Below are 21776 nucleotides of genomic sequence, written 5' to 3'. Positions count from 1 at the left end.
TGATTGTGCAGACTTGCATAACGAGTCCAGGAGTTGCTCCTCTGAGGTGACCGAGAGCTTAGGGTGAAGTATGAATCTTCCACCGAAAGCCAACGTTATCCACAACGTTGCAAATGTTTCCAAACGTAGTGGGGTGTTTTGAACACACCCAGGACGCTCAGTCAGGCTCCCTTCAGCTCCTCCCTCTGCTGCCCAGGTGCAGCATATCAGCTTCATCTGGACCAGTTGAACAATTTGTAGGCAATGCACCCACACTCAATGTAAATAATCTTTAAACTTTATGGTGAATGAAAACTGCCTGATCAGCTCTGTTTTATAAAGCACATTTTTACATGAATAAAATAAGAATAACAAGAAAATAACACAACAAATGTTGAAGCACAACAGCCATGAAGACCATTTCTACAAGTGTTTGAACCGGCAATTTTAAATGTCTCATACCTGTTTAGATGTTTTTGTATAAGATTAAGGAAGAAGAACAACAGCAGAGGGCGCTGTTGCTACATTTGGTAACGTGCACAATTCAGAGGCGTCCTGGCTACTTTTGCACCCTGGGTGAACTGTCCAACATTCAGATAAATCAATCACCGCTTAGGAGGCAGGTAACCATATATGGTAACTATAAAAGTTACCATCCTTCATAGCTCTGTTACTTCACATAAAGCCAGGACAGTAGTGGAACAGGTTTGTGTACTAAATATATCACAGTGAGGTGAAATAAAGCTGCTCCAGAGGTAGAATGAACTTGTTGTGTCAACAGGGTTTTTATAACAAGTTGAAGACGTGTGTTGAGGGCTCTGTGGCTTAGTTGGTCAAAGCATCTGTCTTGTAAACAGGAGATCCTGGGTTCAAATCCCAGCAGAGCCTTTAAACTCATGAAGACAAAGCTAAGGATGTAACTCCTGTAATGTTTAAAACCACATACTTTGTGGAAAAAAAGTATCCAATTTCTGGGGTTTCCACACGGTTGGATAAAGTCCTCTCCTCTGTTAGGGAGGAAACTGTTTGTCAACAATTACAATGTTTCTCAGTGTAGTAAGTGCTCATCAGTGAACTGTCGTTGGCTGACCGTCACTGCCAGGGTTTTTGAGAAAGCTTTAAACCAGTCAGGAGTGCGTAGAATAAGAGAGCTCTGTTCATTCAAATGTCAATTGTCATTATCAATCTTCTCCAAGTCTATGGTCTCTTTTTAAGAGGATGCCTCTCTGGTGATCTGCCAGGCCCGTTAAAGCTTGGTTGTGTTTCCTTGACGTGCATAAAGCTTGTACAAGGTTGAAAAATGGAATGGCGACCGCCATCCAGCACAGGGTCTTGAACGTGTTAACCGTCGGCTTATGTACGTTACCCAAGCACACCTCTCCTATCACCACTCAGCCCAGATCCAGACGTTGGGCAAAGGGAGCATCATGTGTTCCGTTTATCTGCCGCCTGACCTTGTGTGCTCTGAGCACGTCTCTTCCGAGTAGCAGAAATATTTCAGCCTCTGGGTCCAGCTCTGGAATGTGTTTGGCAATATGAAGGAGATGAGGCTGGTGCAAAACTGCGCTGGGTGTTGGAATCTCCATCCGTTTGTTCGGGATCTCAGGACACTCAAGGAGTGGTGGAAGGGACATGAGGACTTTGCTATCCAGTGACTCGATTTGGTATCCCTCTGCCTTCTTGCCATATGTTTCTATAATGCCAGAGCAAGTTCTGAGATGATACGAGAATGGTTCGCTCTCCACACTGAACACCTCGAACAACTCTGGTCTAGCTAAGGAACGATTGCTCTGGTCATCAAGAATTACGTAGGCTTTGATGGCTTTGTTCTTGAAACCCTTGGGATAAATCTTTACAAGGCAGATCTTAGAGCATGAACGACCCCACTGACCTAGGCCACAAACTTCATTGCAGCTTGTCGTAACATCAGTCACGTTAGAATAATCTTCTCCCTCCCCGCCATTCTCTTGTGGATGTGGAGGAGCGTTGACGCTCTGAGGTGATGGGCCAGGATGCATGGCTGCATCATGATAGGTGCTGTCACATTCAGAGCACTTCACAGAAAATTTGCAGTCTTTGGCAAGGTGGGAGGTCGAACCACAACACTTGAAACATATTCCTTTCTCTTTCAGGAAGGCCTTTCTGTCCTCGAGGAGTTTGTTTCTGAATGTCCTGCATTTTGTAAGCGGATGCGGTTTGTTGTGTAGTGGGCAGTTCTTGTTAGGGTCGTTGTTGGTCATAGAGACATCTGTTTTGTGTACTGTGATGGGTTTGTTGGTATTAAAGTTCTTCACAGTGAATTTATCTGGTTTTGCGAGGGCCGTGTTGTTGCTTTGATGAAAGAAGCTAGGGTCATTTCGTTTCTTTGCCTCATTGCACACAAAAGCACAAAAATAGTCAAAGGGAGGGAAGCGGCCATGGTTGTCTTCTTTGTACCATGACCCAGACGACACCCACTTCTCCTGAAGCCCATATGGGAGCTTGTCCACAATTGGTCCAATTCCACGGGAGGTGTCGAGATATGACAAGCCTGTAAGGTATCCATCCTCCTTGGCGCCTTGTATCTCCATAAGCAGATCTTCAAGTTCACGCAACTTGGTGTGATCCTTGGCTGAAATCTTAGGAAAACTGTCCAACCGCTGAAACAGTGACTGTTGAATTATTTCAGGGGCAGCGTAGCAATCATGTAGTCTCTCCCAGGCTTTGTGTAAAGCCAGGTTGGGATTTTTTACATGCACTGAGCGAATGCGTCTCACCTGTTCGCCAGACTCTTTTCCTAGCCATTTGGTCATGAGGTCCAATTCTTGGATTGCTGTGAGATGTACTTCAGCTGCTGCATTGGTGAATGAGGACTTCCATGCACGAAAATTCTCTGGCTTATCATTGAATTGGGACAGTCCTGATGTAACTAGATCTCGTCGTGCCAAGTACTGTGCCAAGGATTCAGGGAGAGATGGTGTGATAGCTGGAGGTTTACTTTGGGGAGTGTGGTACCTAGCGTGTAAGTTTATGGGAGAATCTTCCTTTTTGACTTCAGATTTTGCCTCAACTCTGGTTGGCTCAGGTAGGTTTGATTCTGTAATGTTCACAGTTGGTCGCCATGTCTTGAAGCTGTCATGTGATTGTGCAGGTACTGGAGGTTTGACAGGTGGATCCGGTAACTGTGGGGAGGGAGACTGATTTTGAAGGTCAATCTGAGTTTGAACATATTTGCTGGTGCGTTGTATTCTAGCCTTTTCTGATTCGGATTTTCCATTTTCCATTATGGCATGTACTTCTGCAGCATCTTCCCACACCTGTGCCTCCACCATGGCTGCATCTGCTTCTCGATGTAGCATTAGCACTCCCAACTCTGTGTCTATCCTAGTTGCTTCCAACTGATTTTGAGCATCTCTTGTTATCCTTTCTGCTTCTCTGGCAGCCTTTTCCATTTTCAGTTTAGCTTCTTGGTTAGCATATGATGCTCTCACCTTGGCAGTTTCGGCTTTAGCTCTGGCGCGGGCCACACAGTCGTTGGCTGACCGTCACTGCCAGGGTTCTTGAGTAACTTTGATCCAGTCAGGAGTGGGTACAAAGAGAGCTCTGTTCATTCAAATGTCAATGACAAACCTCTCCAAGTCTATGGTCTCTTTTTAAGAGGATGCTGTTTCCACATGTCTAACTGAATATACCTGCAAACATGAAGACAGTAATCTAGAAGTTGTTGTATAAGCTGAGGGACAAATGGAGGTAAGTAGCTTGTGATATTGGAGAAACATCATCAAATAGTTACTTTCCCTGACATGGAGACTGCTCATCTGGTCGTAATGCTGGAAAACTGTGACGTCTCATTCAGCAGTTTCAGGTTCTTTCCTGCAGCGTTGGTGGTGTAGTGGTCACTCAGCATGGCTGCTTACCAAGCAGTTGACCTGGGTTTGATTCCCAGCCATCGCAGCAAACATGAGGGCGTTAAGAGTTCTCTTAACGCTGGGGGAAAGTTAACAGTCTTTATGAAAATGAACTCAAACAGTCAACACGTATGTCTACATGGACAAGAATACTCTGATCAGAATCACATAAAAGGTGTTTGTGTTTTGTTGAAGTGGAGATAGCAGCTGGGTTTCAGCTAAACATGCGGTGAAGTACCAGGAGAATGCTAGAGACAGACAGGTGGGAGGTGGACGGGTCCAGCATCTCCTGGTGCCGTAGGAGACGATGATGGAGCAGTAGCAAAACCATGAATGAGGTGGAAGATGAGACCTCCATCTATCTGGATCTCCTTCTGCCTGAAGCCTGTTCTTCTTCCTCCCTGATCGGACATCTCTCACATTGTTCTGCTGCAGCTTGTTCTCCGGCTTCCTCCTCCTTATCTTTAATCTGGGGCCTCATTTATCAACCGTGCCTACGCACAGATCTGTGCGTAAAGTGTGCGTACGAGCATTCCCACGCAAAGTATGGTATTTATCAACATGTATTTGTGCGCAGAAACACGTGTAAATATACGCACAGCTCCGACCATGCGTACACACAAAACCTAGTGGTAGAACAGTGAAACTACAAATAGAACCCATTAAAAGAGTCTCAAACTTTACATGTGAAGTTTGAGATCGCTGAACTGTGACTGAACGGGGAACATGTGCACCGTGCCCCGTTTCCTCCAATTAATAAAAATTCTCCATTAGTAATTTAGACATTTTGAATAATTGGTGTGACAAGCTATAAAAGACAGCTTTGGCAGGACGACCTGAAAAGAAAATACAAGTACCATGGCTTATCTTGCAGTGTTGGAGGATTTAGAGACCGTGCGCTCCGCAAAAACACGCTCCGCAGAGAGCGCGTTTTCAAAGAGCGCGCTGATCTGTTCAGTGAGAGCACGGAGCGGCTTCTCAGCAGGTACCGCTTCCCCAAAAACATTCTGATGGATCTATGCTGTGATTTAGCTCCATCCCAGTCACATCCAGCTCCTGTCCACCCTGGGATGTTTGTCCACCGGAACATTTCAGAGAGAGATCGGAGACATGCTGCATTTTGCAGCAGAATCATGCCGGCAGTGTTGTATGCAATAATTTCTCTGGCCCTAATTTACCCATTTTCCAATTTCCCAAACATAATTGGAGCTATATTGCACCCAAATCACAATAAAAGCACCATCACACAATGAATTTAGTTACGTGAACATGAAAGGATTTCATTCAATCAATGCACAAATAATCTGCGATGCAACTATGTCTCTGTTGCCCGTCGTTGCCCGGTGGCCTGCAGGAATGCAACACTCATTTATTCTGCAGAACAGCTCGGTTGGTGTTTGCACCTCCAAGCAGGGGTGTAGCATCAAATTCTGGGCCCTGTACACTCTCAATGTCAGTGGGCCCCTATCCATGCCCGCGAGGAGCGTGAGAGAAAAAAAAAAGGGGGGGGGGGGGGGGGGGTATTTATACAATCAACTACAATCAGATCAGATTATATTGATGAGTGGTTCTGAATTGATGCATTTGGCCTACTTGTGCTCAAATACCTAAAACATTAGGCTACATCTGGCTGCAATAAGTTGCAGAGGCAAAAATGTTTTAAGCCATTTTTCAGCCAGATTGAGAAGAATAGCTAATTGTTTTTCTGTTCTCACCACCCAGACCTATCTCTTTCTCTCTCTATCTATCTATCTATCTGTGGCAAAAATCACAATCACAATCATTTTTGATTGATAGTGAGATCACAGTTATTTAACATGATTATTCATTGGCTTTGGTAACACCATGAATTTATTGAACATTGACAATAGCTTTTAAGCACAGCACTGCACCGCAATGCTAAGGCTTTTTACCAGACAAAAATAATAAATTGCGTTATTGCTCAATTAATATATCACTAGTGTGCACTTGAGCCTACAGTGATATTGGTATGTTATTTACATGTTGATATATGCAGCAGCAATATTGCTAGATGGATCATTCATTAAATCTCAGCACGGAGTTTCATTTTATTTTCTGTAATACAAAAATGTCATACATTCTGGATTCATTAAAAATCAACTTAAATATTGCAAGCCTTTTATTATTTAAATATTGCTGATCATGGCTTACAGTTTAAGAAAACTCAAATATCCAATCACAAAAAATTAGAATATTCTGGGAATCTTAATCTTAAACTGTAAGCCATGATCAGCAATATTAAAATAATAAAAGGCTTGCAATATTTCAGAATGACATTTTTGTTTTTTTAATTGCATTACAGAAAATAAAGGACTTTATCACAATATTCTAATTTTCTGAGACAGTCCAGTACTAGTGCTTGAACCACTTCCGAATATCCATCGTTACTTTGTGTTAATGGAGCAGCAGAGAGAAGCGTCTTGCAGATGAGTGACGGACACCGGCTGATTTATGGTTCCGCGTTGCACCAACGCAGATCTTACGGCGTATGATACGCGGGGATACTTTAATTGGACTTTGCATGACAAGCTTGGTTCACCTTTGGGAAAGAAAGCAGTCAGCAGCTGCCTCCCCTCGTTCTGCCGTCTTTCTTTTTGTTTCCTCTCTTTCTTTTTCTGATAGCCCGATGAATGTTTTTTGGGCAGCATGATGTCCTGCACACAGGTGTCTGATCTGGGCGCACTGTCTGACCTGTTGCCGGTCGCTGTTGGGCGGACTAAACCATTTTGCATCTTCAAGAGGGGGGCCCCGGAATGTCTAATATGTTGGGAGAACTGTGACATTAAGTTCATTCTCTCATTTGATGTTATCAATATATTTTAAATAAATTATGACACCAATTAATTGGAGGGCCCAATTCATTCGAAATAAAAACATCACAAAAAAAAAAAAAAAAAAAAATCTGGATTTTCATGGGCCCCTCTCTCTACTCGGGCCCTGGGTAGTCAGGTCCACTTTTCCCCCCACTACCACGCCCATGCCTCCAAGCAGGAGCTTTTGACTCCAACCAAATCTTAATTTATATGGATAATCTTCCAAGAAATATATCAAACATGGTCAACATAATTATTTTACAAGCCAAATATCACATATATAAATGCAAATGGAATAACAGCAAACCCTCCATTGTACAACTGAAAAATGAACGTAAACTGTACTTAGCGCAGTGTTTCTCAATCCTGTTCCTCATGGGCCGGTGTCCTGCATGTTTTAGATGTTACCCTGCTTCAGCGCACCGTGATAAAAGTACCTGTGTCATCAACAGAGTTGTGCAGACCGTGGTGACAAGCTAATTAGGACCATTAATTAGAATCAGGTGTGTTGGTGCAGGGAAACATCTAAAACATGCTGGACATGGGTGCCTCGAGGACCAGGGTTGAGAAACACTGTGAAAAAAACGATATTGCCAAAAGCTTATGTCTTTGTTTCTTCATTTTTATTAATACACTTCCCATAGCTTGTCAGTAAATGTATCTTCTTTTTTTTTTTTGCTCTCAACCCCCCCAAATGTTGAATGTCTGTAGATAATTGATTATTTTGTTTCATTTGCCTTTTGTTGTAAACCCTACAGAATTTTGTTCAATAAAGTTTGTAAACCTCCAAGCGGGAGCTGTTGTTGCTCCATATATGGTCAATTGGAGGCGTTTCTGATGCAAATGACGGTAACCGTGCACGAGCACGGCAGTTTAGAACAGGTGGGATTTATCATCACTGATGTGCGTACGACCAGCGTCCGCACGTTTGATAAATCCGGATTTTTTTGTACTTACACACATTCTAAATTTCACTCCTACGACAGAATTTAGGACCTTTTCTACGCACTGTTGATAAATGAGGGCCCTGGGCCCTCATTTATCGCCCTCAGTGCATGGTTACCGTCATTTGCATTCAGAAACGCCTCCAATTGTCCATATATGGAGCAACAACAGCTCCCGCTTGGAGGTTTACAAACTTTATTGAACAAAATTCTGTAGAGTTTACAACAAAAGGCAAATGAAACAAAATAATCAATTATCTACAAATATTCAACATTTGGGGGGGGTTGAGAGCAAAAAAAAAAAAAAAAGATACATTTACTGACAAGCTATGGGAAGTGTATTAATAAAAATGAAGAAACAAAGACATCGTTTCAGATAAGCTTTTGGCAATATCGTTTTTTTCACAGTGTTTCTCAATCCTGCTCCTCGTGGGCCCCTGTCCTGCGTCATGTTTTAGATGTTTCCCTGCACCAACACACCTGATTCTAATTAAAGGTCCTAATTAGCTTGTCATCAAGGTCTGCACAGCTCTGTTGATGACACAGGTACTTTTATCACGGTGTGCTGAAGCAGGGTAGCATCTAAAACATGCAGGACAGGGACCCACGAGGAGCAGGATTGAGAAACACTGGTTTAAGAGACGCTACAGTTTACATTCATTTTTCAGTTGTACAATGGAGGGTTTGCTGTAATATACAATATAGCTCCAATTATGTTTGGGAATCCGGCGATGGCGTGAAATCCTCGTTTAATTTGGGCTTGTTGGTGATGTGTGTATGGAAACTGGGTGTAAATTAGGGCCAGAGAAATTATTGCATACAACACTGCCGGCATGATTCTGCTGCGAAATGCCGCATGTCTCCAATCTCTCTCTGAAATGTTCCGGTGGACAAACATCCCAGGGTGGACAGGAGCTGGATGTGACTGGGATGGAGTTGTAAATCACAGCATATATCCATCAGAATGTTTTTGGGGAAGCGGTACCTGCTGAGAAGCCGCTCCGTGCTCTCACTGATCAACAGATCAGCGCGCTCTTTGAAAACGCGCTCTCTGCGGAGCGTGTTTTTGCGGAGCGCACGGTCTCTAAATCCTCCAACAGTGCAAGATAAGCCATGGTACTTGTATTTTCTTTTCAGGTCGTCCTGCCAAAGCTGTCTTTTATAGCTTGTCACACCAATTATTCAAAATGTCTGAATTACTTATGGAGAATTTTTATTAATTGGAGGAAACGGGGAACATGTGCACATGTTCCCCGTTCAGTCACAGCGATCTCAAACTTCACATGTAAAGTTTGAGACTCTTTTAATGGGTTCTATTTGTAGTTTCACTGTTCTACCACTAGGTTTTGTGCGTACGCATGGTCGGGGCTGTGCGTATATTTACACGTGTTTCTGCGCACAAATACATGTTGATAAATACCATACTTTGCGTGGGAATGCTCGTACGCACGCTTTACGCACAGATCTGTGCGTACGCACGATTGATAAATGAGGGCCCTGGACTTTCACTAGTTTTTGTCCTGGCTCAGAGTGAACAAGTCCCACTTTGCTGCCATTAACATTGTTACATTATTGTTTGGAAACATGCAGGTCCCTCGGATTAAGAGTCTGATGCTCGACATCTGAGATACCGAGGTCTCGCATGAGAACTTTGTTTCTGTCTTTCCTCCATTTGTCTTTTTTTAATAGTTTAAGATGAATATTGAAAATCATGTCATTACTTAACAGTCAGAAACAGCTGTCAGCAGTTAATCCACCTGAACAGGGACTTGAACCCTGGACCCTCAGATTAAAAGTCTGATGCTCTTCCAGCTGAGCTACTCAGGTTACATTTGGAGTGTTTTGTTTATTCGTTTTCTTCATGTTTTTACAAATATAAGGCATTTGAGGTTTTGAAAGCCCTGGAGGAACTTTCAGTGGTTGTTCCTCTTAAACATGACAGGAAATGCTGCTCAATTCTGCTTTAAACTTTGTAGGTTTTTCTTCCATTGAAGTCTTTCTGTCTGGCAAAAGTCAGTCTTCAGTTTTCCAGTATTTAAACTTAATAACTGTGTATCAATGTCATTGGAAAGTCAGTGTCCATCTCATTTTGAACCTTAATATTGTTGCAGGGGATCTGAAAGATCACCATGTCCACCGTGCCCCAAAAGTCATCTAACCACAGAGGGACTCTAACCCTCAATCTTCTGATCCAAAGTCAGACACCTTGTCCATTAGGCCATGTGGTCCACGAGTTGCTCCTCGTTTTCATTCCATTGTTGGGGAGAAAACACCAACATGGAGACGAGGTGACATTTGACTAAACTCAAATGTCTTGAGATGAGATGAGAGAGTAGCTAAACTAAAGTGTCCTCTAAAAAGTGAATGTGAGTTAGGAGACCAGATCTAACTATCTGAAGGTTAGCATTAGCATACCAAACAGAGGAGAAGGTGAAATATTTAACCAACCATGTGGAAGACCAGACATTGGATACATTTTTCCACAAAGTCTGTGTTTTTTATCATTACAGGAGTGTATATATTTGTATATATTTAATTTATTTGATGAATTGTCTCTTTGTAGGCCTTGGTCTCTGCAGGGTCTCATATGTAGAGATCTTTATGATTGTTCAGATGCTGCTGTGGTAAGTTTGTTCATTCAGTTGTTCAGTGGAACAGGTTTGTGTACTAAATATCTCACAGTGAGGTGGAATAAATAAATAAGGTGGGTTCATTCAACTGATACTTCAGTCATTCTAAAATGTGTGAATGAGTTTTAAAGAGACCTACCACCGCTGTATTGTTTGGACACATGCAGGTCACTCAGATTCAAGGTCTGGTGCTCTAAATCTGAGCTACCAAGGTTTTGTATGAAAGCTTTGTTTCTGTCTCTCCATTTGTTGTTTTTATTTGATAGGTTGAGATGAGTCTTGAAAAGGATCAGGTTGTTTCTTTACAGTCAGGAACTGTGGTCATCAGATAATCACCTGAACAGGGACTTGAACCCTGGACCCTCAGATTAAAAGTCTGATGCTCTTCCAGCTGAGCTACTCAGGTCATGATTTGAACCTGCGCGGGGAATCCCCAATGGATTTCAAGTCCACCTCCTTAACCACTCGGCCACAACAACTTGTCACATGCTTGAACATTTGGCTGAAATAAATGTGTGTTTGTTTAAATCAGAAACATTAGTCTGAGGTTTGTTCCCGTACTTATCTCACAGCTAACCTGCCGGGACCAATTTTGTTCTGAAATATTGATCACAGATTATCAGATGTCCTCATTAGTATAGTGGACAGTATCTCCGCCTGTCACGCAGAAGACCGGGGTTTGATTTCCCGACGGGGAGAAAGCCTGTTTTGGATATGCATGACTGATACATATGAACAATGGTCAATAAGATAAAAATCACTCTTCCACACCATAGGCAGTTGTGCTTTTCCTGCTAAAAAGCTGTCATTGAGGAAGTTCTTCTAATACAAAACCGTGCTGTAAATCTTCCAGTGGATGATATGCTCTGTTCACTGAGAGGTCCTGATCCAGAAGTTCAGCCAGACAAGGACCTTTTTCATGTGAGACAAACACGATAGCCACTAAACTACAGAAACTGTGCAGCAGGTTATTGATCATCATTCAGTTTCTATTTCTATTCCCCCTTAATGTTATAAAAAACATCTAGACAGGTATGATGTGACCGTGATTTTGTGTTTGCCGGATATGTGTTTTGTGGCTCATTGGTCTAGTAGTATGATTCTCACTTTGGGTGCGAGAGGTCCCGGGTTCAATTCCCGGACGAGCCCCAGAGATTCATTTTCTCCTCCAAGTAGCAAAGTCTCATTCATTCATAGTTCATGGTGGTGAAATGGAAAAATGGCATGTAGCTTAAAAAAAAGAAAGGCACTTTGAAGGTTTCTTAACCAAAGTTAAATCACGCATTCAATTCTTATAAAAGAGATGTGGACTGATTGAGAGGGAGGTAATGTCTACATAATCTGTTCTATGACTTTAATGCTTTGCTGTTCTTCACTTGTCCAACAAGGTGGGGAACTCCTCCAATTCTTCTTGACCAAATGTGTATTTCTTTACGTGGTGTAAAGGTCTGGACAGCTCTGTTTTTGACACAGCTACTTGTATCAGGGTGTGCTGAAAGCAGGGTAGCATCTAAGACATGCAGGACAGTGTGCCCCAAGGTTGGGAAAGGAATGAAACTAATGAGAAAAAGGAGCAACTCTTGGACCACATGACCTAATGGACAAGGCGTCTTACTTCGGATCAGAAGATTGAGGGTTTTAGTCCCTCTGTGGTTATAGAGCCTTAAATAGTTAGATCTGGTCTCCTAACTCACATTCACTCTTTAGAGCAGGGGTTCTTAACCTTTCTGACCTTGGGGCCCAATTTTTTCAGTACAGAGTGGCCCGGGGCCCATTAAATATAAACACTGTATAGCAGGGGTATTCAACTAAAACTTTAAGAGGTCCATTTAGAGAAAATTTACTCAAGCGAAGGTCCAGAACATCATAATATATATATATATATATATATATATATATATTTATATATGTGTGTGTGTGTGTGTGTGTGTGTGTGTGTGTGTGTGTGTGTGTGTGTATATATATTCAAGTAGCCTCATAGTTGTATCAACATCTGCATCTGACTGTTATATTAAAAAAAAGTACATATTTGGCAATTAACATGTTTAACTTGAATTAAACATATTTTTTTCTCTTAAAAATAAAGTAGATTTTATTTTATTTTTCAAATGCTATCTTATTTTGTTTCTCTACCAGCAGTTTGAATTTCCCCTTTTCTTTGTTAATTGTCTCAACACATTTTTATACTAACTTAATATAAACACATCTTAACAATTTAACAGTTTTTCTTTCTTCCCCTCTTATAATCTTATGCCCCCACTTTCTGTTGTTCAGTGAGAGAACTGAGCTCTAACTTCTCCTGTCAGGACTTTAAATCTGGGCTGGATGGTGTCAGGTTCTCATATGCATGTGGAGGTGCTCATTGATGAGCCTGAAACGATGTTTAGTTTTAATTATGTTCACTGTGGAGATTTTACTTTAAGTTATTTACACTAATAAGACTTATTAATGTAAATAACAACTGACAACTTATTATAAGTTGTCAGGACTCAGTGTGTCGGGTTCATCCGAGCCTGATCAGCTGAGACGGGCACAGCCCGCACCGCAGCTCTCTGGTCGCGCTGCAGCTGTTACTTTCCAATGCTTTTTCGAAAGCCCTAACAGTCCAGTCCAGCAGACACGACAGCCCACGCATCTACATCTACCATCCTTCAGCAGTAACGACGGAGCCCACCGCCCGAGCTGCAGCCTCAGCCGACCTCCCCGGCCGCGGGAACGCGCCGGTATAAATGATCACGCCGCGCTCGCTCGCTCTGGGCGCAGACCCAATTAATCGATCCCTAATCCTGGCGGATCTAAACCTACTCTGTGCAAAATGAAGGATTTTCTCTGTAAATACACACCATTTCTCTTACTATTACACGTACAGCTAGCTGAGTGTCTTCTTCTCCTCATTTGGTTGGGAGTTGCTATGCAGTCCCGCGGCCCCCGCGGCCCACACGTACAAAACTGAATTATTTTTGGCGGCCCACTAGATGGCGCTCGCGGCCCAAGTGTGGGCCGCGGCCCTATGGTTAAGAATCACTGCTTTAGAGGACACTTTGGTTTAGCTACCCTCTCCGGTTATTACAAAAATAAGGAGAGATTAGAAGTTCTCCAATAGAATGACAAAACAGAACATCCACTTTCCGTAAGCGCAGGATTACTTTTGACATAGTACTGTGCTATAATTAAGCAAGCATGTGAAAAATAGTGCCACAACCAGGAATGAGAGATTTGTGATCTTTCAGCCATCTCAAGTGATTTGAGTTTAAAGGCTCTGCTGGGATTTGAACCCAGGATCTCCTGTTTACTAGACAGGCACTTTGACCAACTAAGCCACAGGGCCTCTGTAACCTCTCACTTACCTCGTCTACATGGTGATTTCTCTTACCAAATACAACCGGGCCCTCACATACTAACGATGCATAACCCCCGCCCCCCCCAAAAAAATACACCATGTCCCACAAAAAAAGTCAGTTGATTTAGATAACTGGTCATCCCTCTTCTTTTTCCCTCTCCTCCTCCTTTTCCAGCCTCTTTTCTTGTCTTTAGTCTTGAAGAAAGTCCAAAACTTAATTTGTCCTTTTTTTTGGTTTTCTTCCCTCCGTTTGTTGCCGCTTGCCGGGTCCTTACCACTGGCAGAGTCCATTGTCCTTGGCTAAGTGTCCGGGCCGTAGCACCCCCCCTCTCCACCGCAATCAATTGAAGTGTGAATGGTGTGAAAATCTGATCCAAACACTAGTGGATTTTGTTGTGTCCGTGGCACCTTTTCTTTCTTTTTCCAAAAATTTGAGAAGCACTCTTGCGGCCGCAAAGCAGAGTACTCACCACTATACGATCACAGCTTGAAAGGGTACGTGTACCCAGCTTTAGATATGTGCTCGGTTTCTGCAGTTATGTCAGTGAACACAGTGTGAGGTTGGAAGAAGAGTTTACGGAGGTGTGCCGCCCCTGTCGTCAGGTAAGGGCATTTGCTTCGAATGAGATATGAGGAAGGAAGAGAATGAATAAAAGAGCTCCCATGAAAGACAAACATAATGCAGGAGCCGGGGCAGCTTTGGAAACCTTATGGAAGACGGCCTATCCTGCGGCACCTTTGAAGTGTACATTTCCGGGCATACACAGAGACAAATGAAAAAAGCAAGTAAATAAATGACACAGAAGAAGAAATGTGTACACTACCAAGGTTGTGACTGGGAGAGTATTAAAGATTAGGATTTTTTGAGCTAGCCAGTAGTTGAACCTAGAATCTTCTGATCCGTACTCAGACACGTTATCCATTGCGCCACTAGCCCTTCTTGATTGTAACATGTGGAAACACATGTGGTGTAACAACTCAGATGTCCCAACCAAAGTAGATGGCAGTGGCCAAAGCCATAGCCGAGTACAGAGATGAAATAGAGTCCCGCTCTGGGAAGATGAAAAATAATGGCAGTCCTTCGAGCCGGAGTTGAACCAGCGACCTAAGGATACCTGTTTTACTGGTTCTACAGTCCTCCGCTCTACCAACTTAGCTATCGAAGGAGGAAGCATGTTGACAGCTCCATGACTTGTGTATTCTTCTACCAAGGCCTGAAACTGGGAAAAGGAAACATTTTAGATGAATTATTGTCGCTCTTATGCACCGCTTGCCGGGTCCGGGACATGGTGTATTTTTTTTTGGGGGGGGGGGGCGGGGGTTATGCATCGTTAGTATGTGAGGGCCCGGTTGTTTTTGGTAAGAGAAATCGCCATGGAGACGAGGTAAGTGAGAGGTTACAGAGGCCCTGTGGCTTAGTTGGTCAAAGTGCCTGTCTAGTAAACAGGAGATCCTGGGTTCAAATCCCAGCAGAGCCTCAAAACTCAAATGTCTTGAGTTGTCTGAAAGATCACATATCTCTCATTCCTGGTTGTGGCACTATTTTTAACATGCTTGCTTAATTATAGCACAGTACTTTGTCAAAAGTAATCCTGCGCTTATGGAAAGTGGATGCTCTCTGTTTTGTCATTCTATTGGAGAACTTCTAATATCTCCTTATTTTTTCCATTTCGCCACCAAGAACTATGAATGAATGAGACATCTCTAATCTTTCTCTCATCCAAAGAGAGATGAGTTTAAAGGCTCTGCTGGGATTTGAACCCAGGATCTCCTGTTTACTAGACAGATGCTTTGACCAACTAAGGCAGAGGGCCTCCTTCTTCACCACGACGGTCCGGTACAGCGACCGCATAACTGCGGACGCTGCACCGATCCGTCTGTCAATTTAGTTTAGTGGCTATCGTGTTTGTCTCACATGAAAAAGGTCCCTTGTCTGGCTGAACTTCTGGACCAGGACCTATCAGTGAAAAGAGCACATCATCCACTGGAAGAGCTGCTGAATAACAGAAGAGTGGTTCTTCATGATCACACCTCCTAATAAACTGCCTTACACTGCCTTACAAGGTCAAGTCTACCTTCAATACTTAAATACTTTCTTGTTGATGTCACCAGATTTTTATGCTAATCTAAACTGACAAGTGTAATGTTTGATCAATTGTGTCATTTACATGATGAATTTAAATAAAAAAGACCTACCAAAGAACGTGTTAGTCAGTTCTTCAAAGTGTCAGTTCTTCTCTTCAAACATATAAGTTCATCAGTGGACTCTGAAGTTGAAAACCAGCTCATCTTGGATGAATTGGAGCAATCCAGGATTTCCTTTGTACATGTGCCATCAAGTACTTTCTCTGACAAAACTCAAACATTAAACAAAAGTGTCCATAAAGTGGAAGTACATCAGTTATCCTTTCTTTAAATCTGACATAAATATGTTTGTTTGATTGAATCAGAAACATTAGTCAACAAAATGTAGTAAAACAACCCCTTTAAGAGAGCATAACGTGTTTCCCTGGAGGTCTAGTGGGCAGGATTTGCTGCTTTCACTACCATGGCCCAGGTTCAATTTCCATTCAGTGTAGAAATATGATCAGTTTCTTCTTCTATTGTATATATGTTTGTGCTTCTGTCTGATTGTTGCGTTGGCTGCCTAACCTCTTTGTAATTATGACCAATTCAACTGTGCCCATGTCTTCATCAAACTGGACATCATTTCAGCAGTTGAATGTCCACCTGTTCTTCAAGAAAATATGTAAGGAATTAGCTTTAAAAACCAAATACCGTTTTATTGGTTGAAACACAAGTCAGACTTGGGCATTAGCATTGGCCCAAAACAAACACTGACAATGTTTCTCAGTGTAGTAAGTGCTTCCTGTTGGTCCATAACATTATCTAAGCATTAGAAAGCAGACTGAACTCTCATCACATTCTAACAGCCCTCATGAATATTGAGGTGATTATTGGTCGTCAGTGAACAGTCGTTGGTTGACCGTCACTGCCAGGGTTCTTGAGAAAGCTTTGATCCAGTCAGGAGTGGGTACAAAGAGAGAGATCTGTTCATTCAAATGTCAATGACAGTTGTCATTATCAAACCTCTCCAAGTCTATGGTCTCTTTCTAAGAGAATGTTGTAATGCAATGGATGACAACACATGTCTAACTGAATATACCTGCAAACATGCAGCTTATACAACAAGAAGTTGATGTATAAGCTAAGGGACAAATGGAGGTAAGTAGCTTGTGATATTGAAGAAACCATCATCAAAGAGTTACTTTCCCTGACATGACTGCTCACCTTCTCATGTGGCTGGAAAACTGTGATGTCTCATTCAGCTGTTTCAGGTACTTTCCTGCAGCGTTGTTGGTATAGCAGTCAACATGGCTGCTTGCCAAGCAGTTGACCTGGGTTTGATTCCCAGCCAATGCAAGAAACATGAGGTCTTTATAAGTGTAATGCTTTTTGTTGGGGAAGAATATGTTTTGGACAATCAGACTTTATGTATGTGTACATGGCTTCAAACTTTTTGGGGAAATGAGTCCTAATTGTTGACTTGACAGACATTAAATTAGACATATAGTCTCACACATATATGTGCAAGTAGACATGTAACATGTATCTTTATGTGGCGGCACGTTCACTATTATTTAAGTTTGGGATCTGAAGATCTTTTTCTGTTTACCGACAACACCACCTTTGATTAGGGCCCAAGGACCCATACAAGGTCTCCATGACTTGTGTATTCTTCTACCAAGGCCTGAAACTTGTTAAAGGAAACATTTTACATGAATTATTGTCTCCCTTATACACCACAACAGACGAGGTGGCCGTACCCTGCAGTTTCTGGACTGCCTCCGAGGTCCTAACACATCCTAACAGGTCCGAACAAGATCAAAGAGTTTCCACTGAGGTCCGAACAGATCCGAACAAGGTCCGAACAGATCCGAACGAGCTCCGAACCAATCCGAACGACGTGCCTGGTCACGTGATGTAGAGGGGGCGTGGCTATCGCTTTAGAATGTCGGCCATGTTTTTCTCCGCATCACCAGACATCACCAAAAACGGAAAAAGGTTTGAAAACTTGATTAATGCTCATAAAGGCACCGGCAGGTAGAAGCCGAATTTCAAAGCGTGTGACAAAACGATGAACAAAGTATTTTTCTGTACCGCAAGCCCGTTATTTAACTTGTACTTTCAACTTTATCGTTAAATAGCCGATTTGCTAATGGAGCTTCTGCCTGTGTGTGACGGTGGGTTATGATGCTGATGAGACTGAATCAGAACAACAATAGTAACGTATTCCTTTATTTACTGAATAAACTATGCCGATTTCTCGGGAAAAGCCTTAAGATGTGAAAAAATATTGCCAAATTTAATTTCCCATCAGTAGAATAGTAATTTATCTGCTATCTGTGGCGTTTTCTCTCCTCCGGTAATGGAGCCTGGTTATACAGTTAGAGCAGAGCAGACAGATGTGTACTGATGTGTAGATCTGTCCAGATGTATTAAGCATGCTTAATTGGGCCAAGTTTAATTTTTCGTCAGTGGAATAGTATTTTTACATCTCTCTGTGTGATAATATATATAGCACCTTTCAAACCATACAGTTACAAAGTGCTTCACAACAATAATAAAACATAACTACATCTATCCATACATCCATACATAGTTTCCTCTGCTCTGTCTGTACAGCCTATAGCTTGATATTATCCTGTTATATATGAAATGTTTGCAGAGGACTAAGACAGGAAAGCCAGACAGTTACTGGAGGGACATCTGCATCAAATATGTCCAGGGCCAGTTCCACTTCTCAACTGTGCAAACGACCAGGGGCCAAAAAATGGAAGAGGGCGTTGGAGAAAATAGATGCTTGCCCCCTGCAGAGCCATACAAAGATCTGGTTGGCAGAAGCCTTCAGTGCTCCTGTGGGTTCCATAAGGTAAGTGACATTATTTAGTCATGATGAGTCACTGTAGCATGTGTATTTATTTATTGAACAATATCTGCACAATTCTGGAGAATACTAGCAGTGTAGGATTCTCAATTGCATGTAGCACAGCCCTCTTTTTGTACTGAGCAGTTCAGGAAGGTTCTCCAGGAAGCGGATCAGGTGTGGATCTCCAAGTGTCTCTATGAGCCTACAGGCCAGCTGAACAAAAGGCTCAAGGCTGCTGGTTCCACCCCCCACTGGAGCCCAAACCATCTCCCCCTCAGCCTGGGTGGAACTACAGGCAGAGAATGTTCAGTCACAAACACTTTGTATCACCTTACTCAAAACCAGAACCAACTGAAGTTAATCTGTTTACATTTTATAGAATAAATACAAGTCAGCATTGCTCACATAATTAGATACAAGAGTGTACTTTTATTTGCTTGTGTTTTTTCTTTTTCTCACTTATCACTTTTCAGAGCAGCCAGTGTGACTCCAGAGGTGTTTTGGGATGGGAGACAGTTGATGCCCTGGACGCCTAGAGGACGTCCTTGAACCGGACAATCCCAGCCTCATCAGCCGAGGAGGAGGTGGACATAGTCCCCCTGGTGGACATAGTCCACCTGGTGGACATAGTCCACCTGGACACAGCTCTCCGTGCCATGGACAAGGTGCCTTCAAGGTACAAAATACTAATTATTGTGTACAGTATAATAAACATTCCACAGAACAAATGAAGCATATGGATGTTTCTTTCACTGTTTAGGTACACCCAGAAGGCAAAGAAAAAGGGCAGTGCGTCAGGAGGACCATGGAGAGCACCCAGGAAGTCCAGTGGTTCTGCTCCTGGACAGCAGGAAGTCCAGTGGTTCTGCTCCTGGACAGCAGGAAGTCCAGTGGTTCTGCTCCTGGACAGCAGGAAGTCCAGTGGTTCTGCTGCTGGACAGCAGGAAGTCCAGTGGTTCTGCTGGACAGCAGGAAGTCCAGTGGTTCTGCTGCTGGACAGCAGGAAGTCCAGTGGTTCTGCTGGACAGCAGGAAGTCCAGTGGTTCTGCTGCTGGACAGCAGGAAGTCCAGTGGTTCTGCTCCTGGACAGCAGGAAGTCCAGTGGTTCTGCTGCTGGACAGCAGGAAGTCCAGTGGTTCTGCTGGACAGCAGGAAGTCCAGTGGTTCTGCTGGACAGCAGGAAGTCCAGTGGTTCTGCTGCTGGACAGCAGGAAGTCCAGTGGTTCTGCTCCTGGACAGCAGGAAGTCCAGTGGTTCTGCTGGACAGCAGGAAGTCCAGTGGTTCTGCTGGACAGCAGGAAGTCCAGTGGTTCTGCTCCTGGACAGCAGGAAGTCCAGTGGTTCTGCTGCTGGACAGCAGGAAGCAGAGACGTCTCTCCCTGCAGTGAACGCTTCCGGCTGCTTCTGTGCAGCGTTCACACGAATTGATGTTCCTGTCTTTGAGTCTCTGTTTGTCTGTGTGTCTCTGTGTCGTTAATAAATAGTTTAACAAAGTTGAATATAAAGTTTAATAAATATTTTGAGCGAAGATCAGCCTTCATGTTTTTATTTAATTTCCTCTTGAAAAACAGGATTCATCTATTGAATGTGATTGTCAAAACTACTGCCAGAATTACTTGCATAATCATTTTAAGTTTTATTCACAAAACCCAGCACTCTTTCCCACAGGTTTTGGTGTGTTATCTGTTCAAAGCTGTGGTAGTTGGGATGTTGCCACAAGACACATGGAAATTAAAGTGATGATAAAACCTTGCAATAGGGGCAGAAGTGTGTGTGTAAACAATGTTGAGAAGATAAGAATAGAGAAAATTATAATGTACATTTTCCTCCTTTTCTTTTCCCTCTTTCCCCCCTCCTCCCTCTTTTTTCTTTTCTTTCCCCCCCTCGGGCAGTCCCTTTAGCCCCATTTTTGGCCGAGTGGTTAAGGCGATGGACTGCTAATCCATTGTGCTCTGCACGCATGGGTTCGAATCCCATCCTCGTCGTGCTCGCATCTTTTCTTTATATAGTATAGAGTCAATACAATACAATCTACGTCAGAGGTAGGCAATTCCGGTCCTCGAGGGCTGGTGTCCTGCATGTCTTAGATGTTACCCTGCTTCAGCACACCGTGATAAAAGTACCTGTGTCATTAACAGAATTGTGCAGTCCTGGATGACAAGCTGATGACAATGATTAATTAGAATCAGGTGTGTTAAAGCAGGGTAACATCTAAAACATGCAGGACACCGGCCCTCGAGGACCAGAATTGCCTACCCCTGATCTACGTGCTTTCCAGAGACCAATCACATGACCCCCAAACAACTGTCAAAAAAACACTGGCAAGGGACAAAACCCCCTTTCAGAGAGAACACCTAGCTCCTGAAAAGTGAGAGTGAGAAAAAAAGAATGAAGAACAGAGAAAAGTGAGACAAAGATATGTTGTCAAAGGTCAAACAAGTGCAGATATATTAGTATTAATGAACCGTTAACAGGACAACTAACCGTTCGATGAAAACATGACCCATTCCTGGTTAGTTGTTGGTCTACAGCAGAGGTCTCGGACTCCAGTCCTCCAGGGCCACATTCCTGCATGTTTCAGATGTTTCCCTGCTTCAGCACACCGTGATAAAAGTAGCTGTGACACCCACAGAGTTGTCCAGACCTTGATGGCAAGCTGGTGACGACCGTTAATTTGAATCAGGTGTATTGAATGATGAAGCATTGTGACAGCACGTGGCCCCCCTGCAGGGGCAACAACGCCTTGCCTGATTGAACTTTTGTATAAAAACCCTGTAGCCAAATCAATCTGGGTCAGCATTTCAACCAAATTCTGGTCTGTGTAGATACGCTCACTGCCGGCTGAATAAAAACTCACTATACCACGAGCGGGCTTATGAACTTTTGATAAATTCCTCAACAATTTGGTGCTGTGACCCGGATGACAATAGACCTTTGATGGGAACTCCTCTTTCCAGAACCACGGCACAACCAGCGACTCCTATCTAAATTTTCAGAGGTAATGGATCCACTTTCCCAATCATGATCAATAACCTTAGGGAATCCCAAATTATTGTTGCTGAGTTGTCGTTGAAAGTCTGTGGACTGGAGTACCAGAAAAAAGGTTGACGTCATCCTGAAATTTTAGGTAAGTCCGCTGTGTGGTTGTGAGCAAGGGGTTATTGGGAAAGGTTATTGTAGAGATGTTTAGGAATGCTGACAATTTCATAACACTTGAATTTGATTGTGTTGT

At 43.0% G+C, this 21776-nt stretch overlaps 10 non-coding genes across 10 annotated transcripts; 4 read left to right on the top strand and 6 right to left on the bottom strand.

Annotated features, from left to right (window-relative positions):
* Positions 1–793: 793 nt before the first annotated feature.
* trnat-ugu (transfer RNA threonine (anticodon UGU)) lies at positions 794–867 on the top strand. The gene has a single exon. It is a non-coding gene; the product is annotated as a tRNA-Thr (tRNA).
* Positions 868–3836: 2969 nt separating this feature from the next.
* Positions 3837–3912, top strand: trnag-acc (transfer RNA glycine (anticodon ACC)). The gene has a single exon. It is a non-coding gene; the product is annotated as a tRNA-Gly (tRNA).
* A 5486-nt stretch (positions 3913–9398) lies between these two features.
* trnak-uuu (transfer RNA lysine (anticodon UUU)) lies at positions 9399–9471 on the bottom strand. The gene has a single exon. It is a non-coding gene; the product is annotated as a tRNA-Lys (tRNA).
* A 328-nt stretch (positions 9472–9799) lies between these two features.
* Positions 9800–9872, bottom strand: trnaq-uug (transfer RNA glutamine (anticodon UUG)). Its single transcript has one exon. It is a non-coding gene; the product is annotated as a tRNA-Gln (tRNA).
* Positions 9873–10607: 735 nt separating this feature from the next.
* Positions 10608–10680, bottom strand: trnak-uuu (transfer RNA lysine (anticodon UUU)). Its single transcript has one exon. It is a non-coding gene; the product is annotated as a tRNA-Lys (tRNA).
* Positions 10681–13528: 2848 nt separating this feature from the next.
* trnat-agu (transfer RNA threonine (anticodon AGU)) lies at positions 13529–13602 on the bottom strand. Its single transcript has one exon. It is a non-coding gene; the product is annotated as a tRNA-Thr (tRNA).
* A 1089-nt stretch (positions 13603–14691) lies between these two features.
* On the bottom strand, positions 14692–14780 carry trnay-gua (transfer RNA tyrosine (anticodon GUA)). Its single transcript is given in 2 exon segments — positions 14692–14727; positions 14744–14780. It is a non-coding gene; the product is annotated as a tRNA-Tyr (tRNA).
* A 238-nt stretch (positions 14781–15018) lies between these two features.
* Positions 15019–15092, top strand: trnat-agu (transfer RNA threonine (anticodon AGU)). Its single transcript has one exon. It is a non-coding gene; the product is annotated as a tRNA-Thr (tRNA).
* Positions 15093–15354: 262 nt separating this feature from the next.
* trnat-agu (transfer RNA threonine (anticodon AGU)) lies at positions 15355–15428 on the bottom strand. Its single transcript has one exon. It is a non-coding gene; the product is annotated as a tRNA-Thr (tRNA).
* Positions 15429–20444: 5016 nt separating this feature from the next.
* trnas-gcu (transfer RNA serine (anticodon GCU)) lies at positions 20445–20537 on the top strand. Its single transcript has one exon. It is a non-coding gene; the product is annotated as a tRNA-Ser (tRNA).
* Positions 20538–21776: the final 1239 nt, after the last annotated feature.

Source organism: Cololabis saira, chromosome 10 (assembly GCF_033807715.1).
Source record: "Cololabis saira isolate AMF1-May2022 chromosome 10, fColSai1.1, whole genome shotgun sequence".
NCBI lineage: Eukaryota > Metazoa > Chordata > Actinopteri > Beloniformes > Belonidae > Cololabis > Cololabis saira.
This window is presented reverse-complemented; position numbering and strand designations above follow the sequence as displayed.